This window comes from Salminus brasiliensis, chromosome 7, assembly GCF_030463535.1.
Source record: "Salminus brasiliensis chromosome 7, fSalBra1.hap2, whole genome shotgun sequence".
Lineage (NCBI taxonomy): Eukaryota > Metazoa > Chordata > Actinopteri > Characiformes > Bryconidae > Salminus > Salminus brasiliensis.
In genome coordinates this window covers 13,071,072-13,083,167 of record NC_132884.1, presented here as the reverse complement: position 1 = coordinate 13,083,167, position 12,096 = coordinate 13,071,072, and positions in this window count along the sequence as shown.

Sequence of the window (12,096 nt, the reverse complement as noted above, 5' to 3'; positions counted from 1 at the left end):
AAGGTCTCACATGCCTAAACCTATTTCCATCACCTAAGACTGTACTAACCCTAACACTACCTGCAAATCCTAAAGCTATCATGACCCTTACCTTAGCTTCAAACTCTAAGGCTAGCCCAGCCATAACCCTAGATACAACTCTTAAACTAATATTAAATCTAACCCTAGCTCCAAAGTCTGAAGCTTTCACATCTCTAACCATAGCTCCTAACCATAAAGCTCTTTCAATCCTATCCAAGTGAAAAAAGTCAACTCAAGAATACTAATTTCAATGGTGCTACAGAGCACTATAGTGTCATTTTTGACAAACTAATGATTATTGCGCTCAAAAAGTACTAAGAAGCTACAGCTATTTGTGGAGTTATAATACTCTAATTTGCCAGAAAATGTGCAAAATTGTAACTTTGAGTTAAGTGTGCTTAACTGTACTAAACTGAAGTATGCTTAAGTAGACTTTAAAAATACTTCTGCATATATCTGTAAACAAACATTCTACACATTGTGAACTGAAATGAAATCAAAATGTATTATGCATTACAAATGCTTTTACTATTATACACTGATTAGACTTAAAATATAAAAAAACATACACTGAATACGTCTTTATGAAAACTCCCAATCCAGTATCCAGTCTTGGATTTAGTTTCCACAAGAAATCACATGACATATCAACAACTACAATGTTTATAAACACAGTTAGCCTAATTCTGATTTATCTATCACTTTAGGATTCAGCCAAGTTCTTGCCACATTAAAAAACACAGAAAATGGCATATGGCTTTTAAATTTTGAACACTGAAACCAACCACCTACAATTTTACACAGTATATATTGTGAAAAGTTTGGGGAAGGTAGTTTGGGGCGTGATTCACAATGATGGTGAGTAAAAGGGAGTAGACAAAGCCAATATGCAAATAGGAGGCCTCAAGAACCAATGAGAAAAATGTGAATTTTACTCAAATATGTGGTATTCCCCACACAAACCCATTGAATAGCACTAACCCAATATGGCTGACACAGTTAGTGGAATTGTTAAGAAATATAAAAATGGAAGAAATGATGACATACATTTGCTAGTATAAATACTACATACTTAGACAAATATCAGTATGTTTTAAATACATTTAATTGCAGTTTTTGTTAACTATGGTAACCCTATATTTAACCCTCCAGCCCAAATACTAATCTTAAACCTAGCTTCAAACCCTTAGGGTCTCATAAACCTTAGAACAGATCTATACTCCAAAGCTATACTGACCCTTATCCTAGCTCCAAACCCAAAATCTCCCTCAACACTAACCTCACCTCAATCCCTTAATGCTGTACAAATCCTAGTTCTAGATAAAAATCATGAAACTTCTTAAACCTTACATTTAGCTCCAATCCCTTATCCTCTCCAAACCCCAATCCTAGATATAACCCTTAAGCCTTTTCTAACCATGTAAATAGTCTTAAACTCTAAGGCTCTCCCCACTCTAACCCTGAATCCATACTTTTCACCCCTACAAACACTTACCCTAACTCCAAACCCTAAGACTCTTCTTAACCCAACCCTAGATCTAACACTTAAGCCTATTCTGAACCTAAGTCTAGCTCCACACCATATGGTCTCACAAACGTAAATATGCCTCAATGATCCATGGCTGTACTGATACTAAACCAAGCTCCAAACCCTAAAGGTCTCACATGCCTAAACCTATTTCCATCGCCTAAGACTGTACTAACCCTAACACTACCTGCAAATCCTAAAGCTATCATGACCCTTACCTTAGCTCCAAACTCTAAGGCAAGCCCAGCCATAACCCTAGATACAACTCTTAAACTAATATTAAACCTAACCCTAGCTCCAAAGTCTGAAGCTTTCACATCTCTAACCATAGCTCCTAACCATAAAGCTCTTTCAATCCTATCCAAGTGAAAAAAGTCAACTCAAGAATACTAATTTCAATGGTGCTACAGAGCACTATAGTGTCATTTTTGACAAACTAATGATTATTGCACTCAAAAAGTACTAAGAAGCTACAGCTATTTGTGGAGTTATAATACTCTAATTGCCAGAAATTGTGCAAAATTATAACTTTGAGTTAAGTGTGCTTAACTGTACTAAACTGAAGTATACTTAAGTAGACTTTAAAAATACTTCTGCATATATCTGTAAACAAACATTCTACACATTGTGAACTGAAATGAAATCAAAATGTAATATGCATTACAAATGCTTTTACTATTATACACTGATTAGACTTAAAATATAAAAAAACATACACTGAATACGTCTTTATTAAAACTCCCAATCCAGTATCCAGTCTTGGATTTAGTTTCCTCAAGAAATCACATGACATATCAACAACTACAATGTTTATAATCACAGATAGCCTAATTCTGATTTATCTATCACTTTAGGATTCAGCCAAGTTCTTGCCACATTAAAAAACACAGAAAATGGCAACTGGCTTTTAAATTTTGAACACTGAAACCAACCACCTACAATTTTACACAGAATATATTGTGAAAATTTTGGGGAAGGTAGTTTGGGGCGTGATTCACAATGATGGTGAGTAAAAGGGAGTAGACAAAGCCAATATGCAAATAGGAGGCCTCAAGAACCAATGAGAAAAATGTGAATTTTACTCAAATATGTGGTATTCCCCACACAAACCCATTGAATAGCACTCACCCAATATGGCTGACACAGTTAGTGGAATTGTTAAGAAATATCAAAATGGAAGAAATGATGATATACATTTGCTAGTATAAATACTACATATTTAGACAAATATCAGTATGTTTTAAATACATTTAATTGCAGTTTTTGTTAACTATGGTAACCCTATATTTAACCCTCCAGCCCAAATACTAATCTTAAACCTAGCTTCAAACCCTTAGGGTCTCATAAACCTTAGAACAGATCTATACTCCAAAGCTATACTGACCCTTATCCTAGCTCCAAACCCAAAAGCTCCCTCAACACTAACCTCACCTCAATCCCTTAATGCTGTACAATTCCTAGTTCTAGATAAAAATCATGCAACTTCTTAAACCTTACATTTAGCTCCAATCCCTTATCCTCTCCAAACCCCAATCCTAGATATAACCCTTAAGCCTGTTCTAACCATGGAAATAGTCTTAAACTCTAAGGCTCTCCCCACTCTAACCCTGAATCCATACTTTTCACCCCTACAAACACTTACCCTAACTCCAAACCCTAAGACTCTTCTTAACCCAACCCTAGATCTAACACTTAAGCCTATTGTGAACCTAAGTCTAGCTCCACACCATATGGTCTCACAAACCTAAATATGTCTCAATGATCCATGGCTGTACTGATTCTAAACCAAGCTCCAAACCCTAAAGGTCTCACATGCCTAAACCTATTTCCATCACCTAAGACTGTACTAACCCTAACACTACCTGCAAATCCTAAAGCTATCATGACCCTTACCTTAGCTCCAAACTCTAAGGCAAGCCCAGCCATAACCCTAGATACAACTCTTAAACTCATATTAAACCTAACCCTAGCTCCAAAGTCTGAAGCTTTCACATCTCTAACCATAGCTCCTAACCATAAAGCTCTTTCAATCCTATCCAAGTGAAAAAAGTCAACTCAAGAATACTAATTTCAATGGTGCTACAGAGCACTATAGTGTCATTTTTGACAAACTAATGATTATTGCGCTCAAAAAGTACTAAGAAGCTACAGCTATTTGTGGAGTTATAATACTCTAATTAGCCAGAAATTGTGCAAAATTATAACTTTGAGTTAAGTGTGCTTAACTGTACTAAACTGAAGTATGCTGAAGTAGACTTTAAAAATACTTCTGCATATATCTGTAAACAAACATTCTACACATTGTGAACTGAAATGAAATCAAAATGTAATATGCATTACAAATGCTTTTACTATTATACACTGATTAGACTTAAAATATAAAAAAACATACACTGAATACGTCTTTATTAAAACTCCCAATCCAGTATCCAGTCTTGGATTTAGTTTCCACAAGAAATCACATGACATATCAACAACTACAATGTTTATAAACACAGTTAGCCTAATTCTGATTTATCTATCACTTTAGGATTCAGTCAAGTTCTTGCCACATTAAAAAACACAGAAAATGGCAACTGGCTTTTATATTTTTGAACACTGAGACCAACCACCTACAATTTTACACAGAATATATTGTGAAAAGTTTGGGGAAGGTAGTTTGGGGCGTCATTTACAATGATGGTGAGTAAAAGGGAGTAGACAAAGCCAATATGCAAATAGGAGGCCTCAAGAACCAATGAGAAAAATGTGAATTTTACTCAAATATGTGGTATTCCCCACACAAACCCATTGTATAGCACTAACCCAATATGGCTGACACAGTTACTGGAATTGTAAAGAAATATCAAAATGGAAGAAATGATGACATACATTTTCTAGTATAAATACTACATACTTAGACAAATATCAGTATGTTTTAAATACATTTAAATGCAGTTTTTGTTAACTATGGTAACCCTATATTTAACCCTCCAGCCCAAATACTAATCTTAAACCTAGCTTCAAACCCTTAGGGTCTCATAAACCTTAGAACAGATCTATACTCCAAAGCTATACTGACCCTTATCCTAGCTCCAAACCCAAAAGCTCCCTCAACACTAACCTCACCTCAATCCCTTAATGCTGTACAAATCCTAGTTCTAGATAAAAATCATGAAACTTCTTAAACCTTACATTTAGCTCCAATCCCTTATCCTCTCCAATCCCCAATCCTAGATATAACCCTTAAGCCTGTTCTAACCATGGAAATAGTCTTAAACTCTAAGGCTCTCCCCACTCTAACCCTGAATCCATACCTTTCACCCCTACAAACACTTACCCTAACTCCAAACCCTAAGACTCTTCTGAACCCAACCCTAGATCTAACACTTAAGCCTATTCTGAACCTAAGTCTAGCTCCACACCATATGGTCTCACAAACCTAAATATACCTCAATGATCCATGGCTGTACTGATACTAAACCAAGCTCCAAACCCTAAAGGTCTCACATGCCTAAACCTATTTCCATCACCTAAGACTGTACTAACCCTAACACTACCTGCAAATCCTAAAGCTATCATGACCCTTACCTTAGCTCCAAACTCTAAGGCTAGCCCAGCCATAACCCTAGATACAACTCTTAAACTAATATTAAACCTAACCCTAGCTCCAAAGTCTGAAGCTTTCACATCTCTAACCATAGCTCCTAACCATAAAGCTCTTTCAATCCTATCCAAGTGAAAAAAGTCAACTCAAGAATAGTAATTTCAATGGTGCTACAGAGCACTATAGTGTCATTTTTGACAAACTAATGATTATTGCGCTCAAAAAGTACTAAGAAGCTACAGCTATTTGTGGAGTTATAATACTCTAATTAGCCAGAAATTGTGCAAAATTATAACTTTGAGTTAAGTGTGCTTAACTGTACTAAACTGAAGTATGCTTAAGTAGACTTTAAAAATACTTCTGCATATATCTGTAAACAAACATTCTACACATTGTGAACTGAAATGAAATCAAAATGTAATATGCATTACAAATGCTTTTACTATTATACACTGATTAGACTTAAAATATAAAAAAACATACACTGAATACGTCTTTAATAAAACTTCCAATCCAGTATCCAGTCTTGGATTTAGTTTCCACAAGAAATCACATGACATATCAACAACTACAATGTTTATAAACACAGTTAGCCTAATTCTGATTTATCTATCACTTTAGGATTCAGCCAAGTTCTTGCCACATTAAAAAACACAGAAAATGGCAACTGGCTTTTAAATTTTGAACACTGAAACCAACCACCTACAATTTTACACAGTACATATTGTGAAAAGTTTGGGGAAGGTAGTTTGGGGCGTGATTCACAATGATGGTGAGTAAAAGGGAGTAGACAAAGCCAATATGCAAATAGGAGGCCTCAAGAACCAATGAGAAAAATGTGAATTTTACTCAAATATGTGGTATTCCCCACACAAATCCATTGAATAGCACTAACCCAATATGGCTGACACAGTTAGTGGAATTGTTAAGAAATATCAAAATGGAAGAAATTATGACATACATTTGCTAGTATAAATACTACATACTTAGACAAATATCAGTATGTTTTAAATACATTTAATTGCAGTTTTTGTTAACTATGGTAACCCTATATTTAACCCTCCAGCCCAAATACTAATCCTAAACCTAGCTTCAAACCCTTAGGGTCTCATAAACCTTAGAACAGATCTATACTCCAAAGCTATACTGACCCTTATCCTAGCTCTAAACCCAAAAGCTCCCTCAACACTAACCTCACCTCAATCCCTTAATGCTGTACAAATCCTAGTTCTAGATAAAAATCATGCAACTTCTTAAACCTTACATTTAGCTCCAATCCCTTATCCTCTCCAAACCCCAATCCTAGATATAACCCTTAAGCCTTTTCTAACCATGTAAATAGTCTTAAACTCTAAGGCTCTCCCCACTCTAACCCTGAATCCATACTTTTCACCCCTACAAACACTTACCCTAACTCCAAACCCTAAGACTCTTCTTAACCCAACCCTAGATCTAACACTTAAGCCTATTGTGAACCTAAGTCTAGCTCCACACCATATGGTCTCACAAACCTAAATATGCCTCAATGATCCATGGCTGTACTGATACTAAACCAAGCTCCAAACCCTAAAGGTCTCACATGCCTAAACCTATTTCCATCACCTAAGACTGTACTAACCCTAACACTAACTGCAAATCCTAAAGCTATCATGACCCTTACCTTAGCTTCAAACTCTAAGGCAAGCCCAGCCATAACCCTAGATACAACTCTTAAACTAATATTAAACCTAACCCTAGCTCCAAAGTCTGAAGCTTTCACATCTCTAACCATAGCTCCTAACCATAAAGCTCTTTCAATCCTATCCAAGTGAAAAAAGTCAACTCAAGAATACTAATTTCAATGGTGCTACAGAGCACTATAGTGTCATTTTTGACAAACTAATGATTATTGCGCTCAAAAAGTACTAAGAAGCTACAGCTATTTGTGGAGTTATAATACTCTAATTAGCCAGAAATTGTGCAAAATTATAACTTTGAGTTAAGTGTGCTTAACTGTACTAAACTGAAGTATGCTTAAGTAGACTTTAAAAATACTTCTGCATAAATCTGTAAACAAACATTCTACACATTGTGAACTGAAATGAAATCAAAATGTAATATGCATTACAAATGCTTTTACTATTATACACTGATTAGACTTAAAATATAAAAAAACATACACTGAATACGTCTTTAATAAAACTTCCAATCCAGTATCCAGTCTTGGATTTAGTTTCCACAAGAAATCACATGACATATCAACAACTACAATGTTTATAAACACAGTTAGCCTAATTCTGATTTATCTATCACTTTAGGATTCAGCCAAGTTCTTGCCACATTAAAAAACACAGAAAATGGCAAATGGCTTTTAAATTTTGAACACTGAAACCAACCACCTACAATTTTACACAGTATATATTGTGAAAAGTTTGGGGAAGGTAGTTTGGGGCGTGATTCACAATGATGGTGAGTAAAAGGGAGTAGACAAAGCCAATATGCAAATAGGAGGCCTCAAGAACCAATGAGAAAAATGTGAATTTTACTCAAATATGTGGTATTCCCCACACAAACCCATTGAATAGCACTAACCCAATATGGCTGACACAGTTAGTGGAATTGTTAAGAAATATCAAAATGGAAGAAATGATGACATACATTTGCTAGTATAAATACTACATACTTAGACAAATATCAGTATGTTTTAAATACATTTAATTGCAGTTTTTGTTAACTATGGTAACCCTATATTTAACCCTCCAGCCCAAATACTAATCCTAAACCTAGCTTCAAACCCTTAGGGTCTCATAAACCTTAGAACAGATCTATACTCCAAAGCTATACTGACCCTTATCCTAGCTCCAAACCCAAAAGCTCCCTCAACACTAACCTCACCTCAATCCCTTAATGCTGTACAAATCCTAGTTCTAGATAAAAATCATGCAACTTCTTAAACCTTACATTTAGCTCCAATCCCTTATCCTCTCCAAACCCCAATCCTAGATATAACCCTTAAGCCTTTTCTAACCATGTAAATAGTCTTAAACTCTAAGGCTCTCCCCACTCTAACCCTGAATCCATACTTTTCACCCCTACAAACACTTACCCTAACTCCAAACCCTAAGACTCTTCTTAACCCAACCCTAGATCTAACACTTAAGCCTATTCTGAACCTAAGTCTAGCTCCACACCATATGGTCTCACAAACCTAAATATGCCTCAATGATCCATGGCTGTACTGATACTAAACCAAGCTCCAAACCCTAAAGGTCTCACATGCCTAAACCTATTTCCATCACCTAAGACTGTACTAACCCTAACACTACCTGCAAATCCTAAAGCTATCATGACCCTTACCTTAGCTCCAAACTCTAAGGCAAGCCCAGCCATAACCCTAGATACAACTCTTAAACTAATATTAAACCTAACCCTAGCTCCAAAGTCTGAAGCTTTCACATCTCTAACCATAGCTCCTAACCATAAAGCTCTTTCAATCCTATCCAAGTGAAAAAAGTCAACTCAAGAATACTAATTTCAATGGTGCTACAGAGCACTATAGTGTCATTTTTGACAAACTAATGATTATTGCGCTCAAAAAGTACTAAGAAGCTACAGCTATTTGTGGAGTTATAATACTCTAATTGCCAGAAATTGTGCAAAATTATAACTTTGAGTTAAGTGTGCTTAACTGTACTAAACTGAAGTATACTTAAGTAGACTTTAAAAACACTTCTGCATTTATCTGGAAACAAACATTCTACACATTGTGAACTGAAATGAAATCAAAATGTAATATGCATTACAAATGCTTTTACTATTATACACTGATTAGACTTAAAATATAAAAAAACATACACTGAATACGTCTTTATTAAAACTTCCAATCCAGTATCCAGTCTTAGATTTAGTTTCCTCAAGAAATCACATGACATATCAACAACTACAATGTTTATAAACACAGTTAACCTAATTCTGATTTATCTATCACTTTAGGATTCAGCCAAGTTCTTGCCACATTAAAAAACACAGAAAATGGCAACTGGCTTTTAAATTTTGAACACTGAAACCAACCACCTACAATTTTACACAGAATATATTGTGAAAATTTTGGGGAAGGTAGTTTGGGGCGTGATTCACAATGATGGTGAGTAAAAGGGAGTAGACAAAGCCAATATGCAAATAGGAGGCCTCAAGAACCAATGAGAAAAATGTGAATTTTACTCAAATATGTGGTATTCCCCACACAAACCCATTGAATAGCACTCACCCAATATGGCTGACACAGTTAGTGGAATTGTGAAGAAATATCAAAATGGAAGAAATGATGATATACATTTGCTAGTATAAATACTACATACTTAGACAAATATCAGTATGTTTTAAATACATTTAATTGCAGTTTTTGTTAACTATGGTAACCCTATATTTAACCCTCCAGCCCAAATACTAATCTTAAACCTAGCTTCAAACCCTTAGGGTCTCATAAACCTTAGAACAGATCTATACTCCAAAGCTATACTGACCCTTATCCTAGCTCCAAACCCAAAAGCTCCCTCAACACTAACCTCACCTCAATCCCTTAATGCTGTACAATTCCTAGTTCTAGATAAAAATCATGCAACTTCTTAAACCTTACATTTAGCTCCAATCCCTTATCCTCTCCAAACCCCAATCCTAGATATAACCCTTAAGCCTTTTCTAACCATGTAAATAGTCTTAAACTCTAAGGCTCTCCCCACTCTAACCCTGAATCCATACTTTTCACCCCTACAAACACTTACCCTAACTCCAAACCCTAAGACTATTCTTAACCCAACACTAGATCTAACACTTAAGCCTATTGTGAACCTAAGTCTAGCTCCACACCATATGGTCTCACAAACCTAAATATGCCTCAATGATCCATGGCTGTACTGATACTCAACCAAGCTCCAAACCCTAAAGGTCTCACATGCCTAAACCTATTTCCATCACCTAAGACTGTACTAACCCTAACACTACCTGCAAATCCTAAAGCTATCATGACCCTTACCTTAGCTTCAAACTCTAAGGCTAGCCCAGCCATAACCCTAGATACAACTCTTAAACTAATATTAAACCTAACCCTAGCTCCAAAGTCTGAAGCTTTCACATCTCTAACCATAGCTCCTAACCATAAAGCTCTTTCAATCCTATCCAAGTGAAAAAAGTCAACTCAAGAATACTAATTTCAATGGTGCTACAGAGCACTATAGTGTCATTTTTGACAAACTAATGATTATTGCGCTCAAAAAGTAGTAAGAAGCTACAGCTATTTGTGGAGTTATAATACTCTAATTAGCCAGAAAATGTGCAAAATTGTAACTTTGAGTTAAGTGTGCTTAACTGTACTAAACTGAAGTATGCTTAAGTAGACTTTAAAAATACTTCTGCATATATCTGTAAACAAACATTCTACACATTGTGAACTGAAATGAAATCAAAATGTAATATGCATTACAAATGCTTTTACTATTATACACTGATTAGACTTAAAATATAAAAAAACATACACTGAATACGTCTTTATTAAAACTTCCAATCCAGTATCCAGTCTTGGATTTAGTTTCCTCAAGAAATCACATGACATATCAACAACTACAATGTTTATAAACACAGTTAACCTAATTCTGATTTATCTATCACTTTAGGATTCAGCCAAGTTCTTGCCACATTAAAAAACACAGAAAATGGCAACTGGCTTTTAAATTTTGAACACTGAAACCAACCACCTACAATTTTACACAGAATATATTGTGAAAATTTTGGGGAAGGTAGTTTGGGGCGTGATTCACAATGATGGTGAGTAAAAGGGAGTAGACAAAGCCAATATGCAAATAGGAGGCCTCAAGAACCAATGAGAAAAATGTGAATTTTACTCAAATATGTGGTATTCCCCACACAAACCCATTGAATAGCACTAACCCAATATGGCTGACACAGTTAGTGGAATTGTTAAGAAATATCAAAATGGAAGAAATGATGACATACATTTGCTAGTATAAATAATACATACTTAGAGAAATATCAGTATGTTTTAAATACATTTAATTGCAGTTTTTGTTAACTATGGTAACCCTATATTTAACCCTCCAGCCCAAATACTAATCTTAAACCTAGCTTCAAACCCTTAGGGTCTCATAAACCTTAGAACAGATCTATACTCCAAAGCTATACTGACCCTTATCCTAGCTCCAAACCCAAAAGCTCCCTCAACACTAACCTCACCTCAATCCCTTAATGCTGTACAAATCCTAGTTCTAGATAAAAATCATGCAACTTCTTAAACCTTACATTTAGCTCCAATCCCTTATCCTCTCCAAACCCCAATCCTAGATATAACCCTTAAGCCTTTTCTAACCATGTAAATAGTCTTAAACTCTAAGGCTCTCCCCACTCTAACCCTGAATCCATACTTTTCACCCCTACAAACACTTACCCTAACTCCAAACCCTAAGACTCTTCTTAACCCAACCCTAGATCTAACACTTAAGCCTGTTGTGAACCTAAGTCTAGCTCCACACCATATGGTCTCACAAACCTAAATATGCCTCAATGATCCATGGCTGTACTGATACTCAACCAAGCTCCAAACCCAAAAGGTCTCACATGCCTAAACCTATTTCCATCACCTAAGACGGTACTAACCCTAACACTACCTGCAAATCCTAAAGCTATCATGACCCTTACCTTAGCTCCAAACTCTAAGGCAAGCCCAGCCATAACCCTAGATACAACTCTTAAACTAATATTAAACCTAACCCTAGCTCCAAAGTCTGAAGCTTTCACATCTCTAACCATAGCTCCTAACCATAAAGCTCTTTCAATCCTATCCAAGTGAAAAAAGTCAACTCAAGAATACTAATTTCAATGGTGCTACAGAGCACTATAGTGTCATTTTTGACAAACTAATGATTATTGCGCTCAAAAAGTACTAAGAAGCTACAGCTATTTGTGGAGTTAT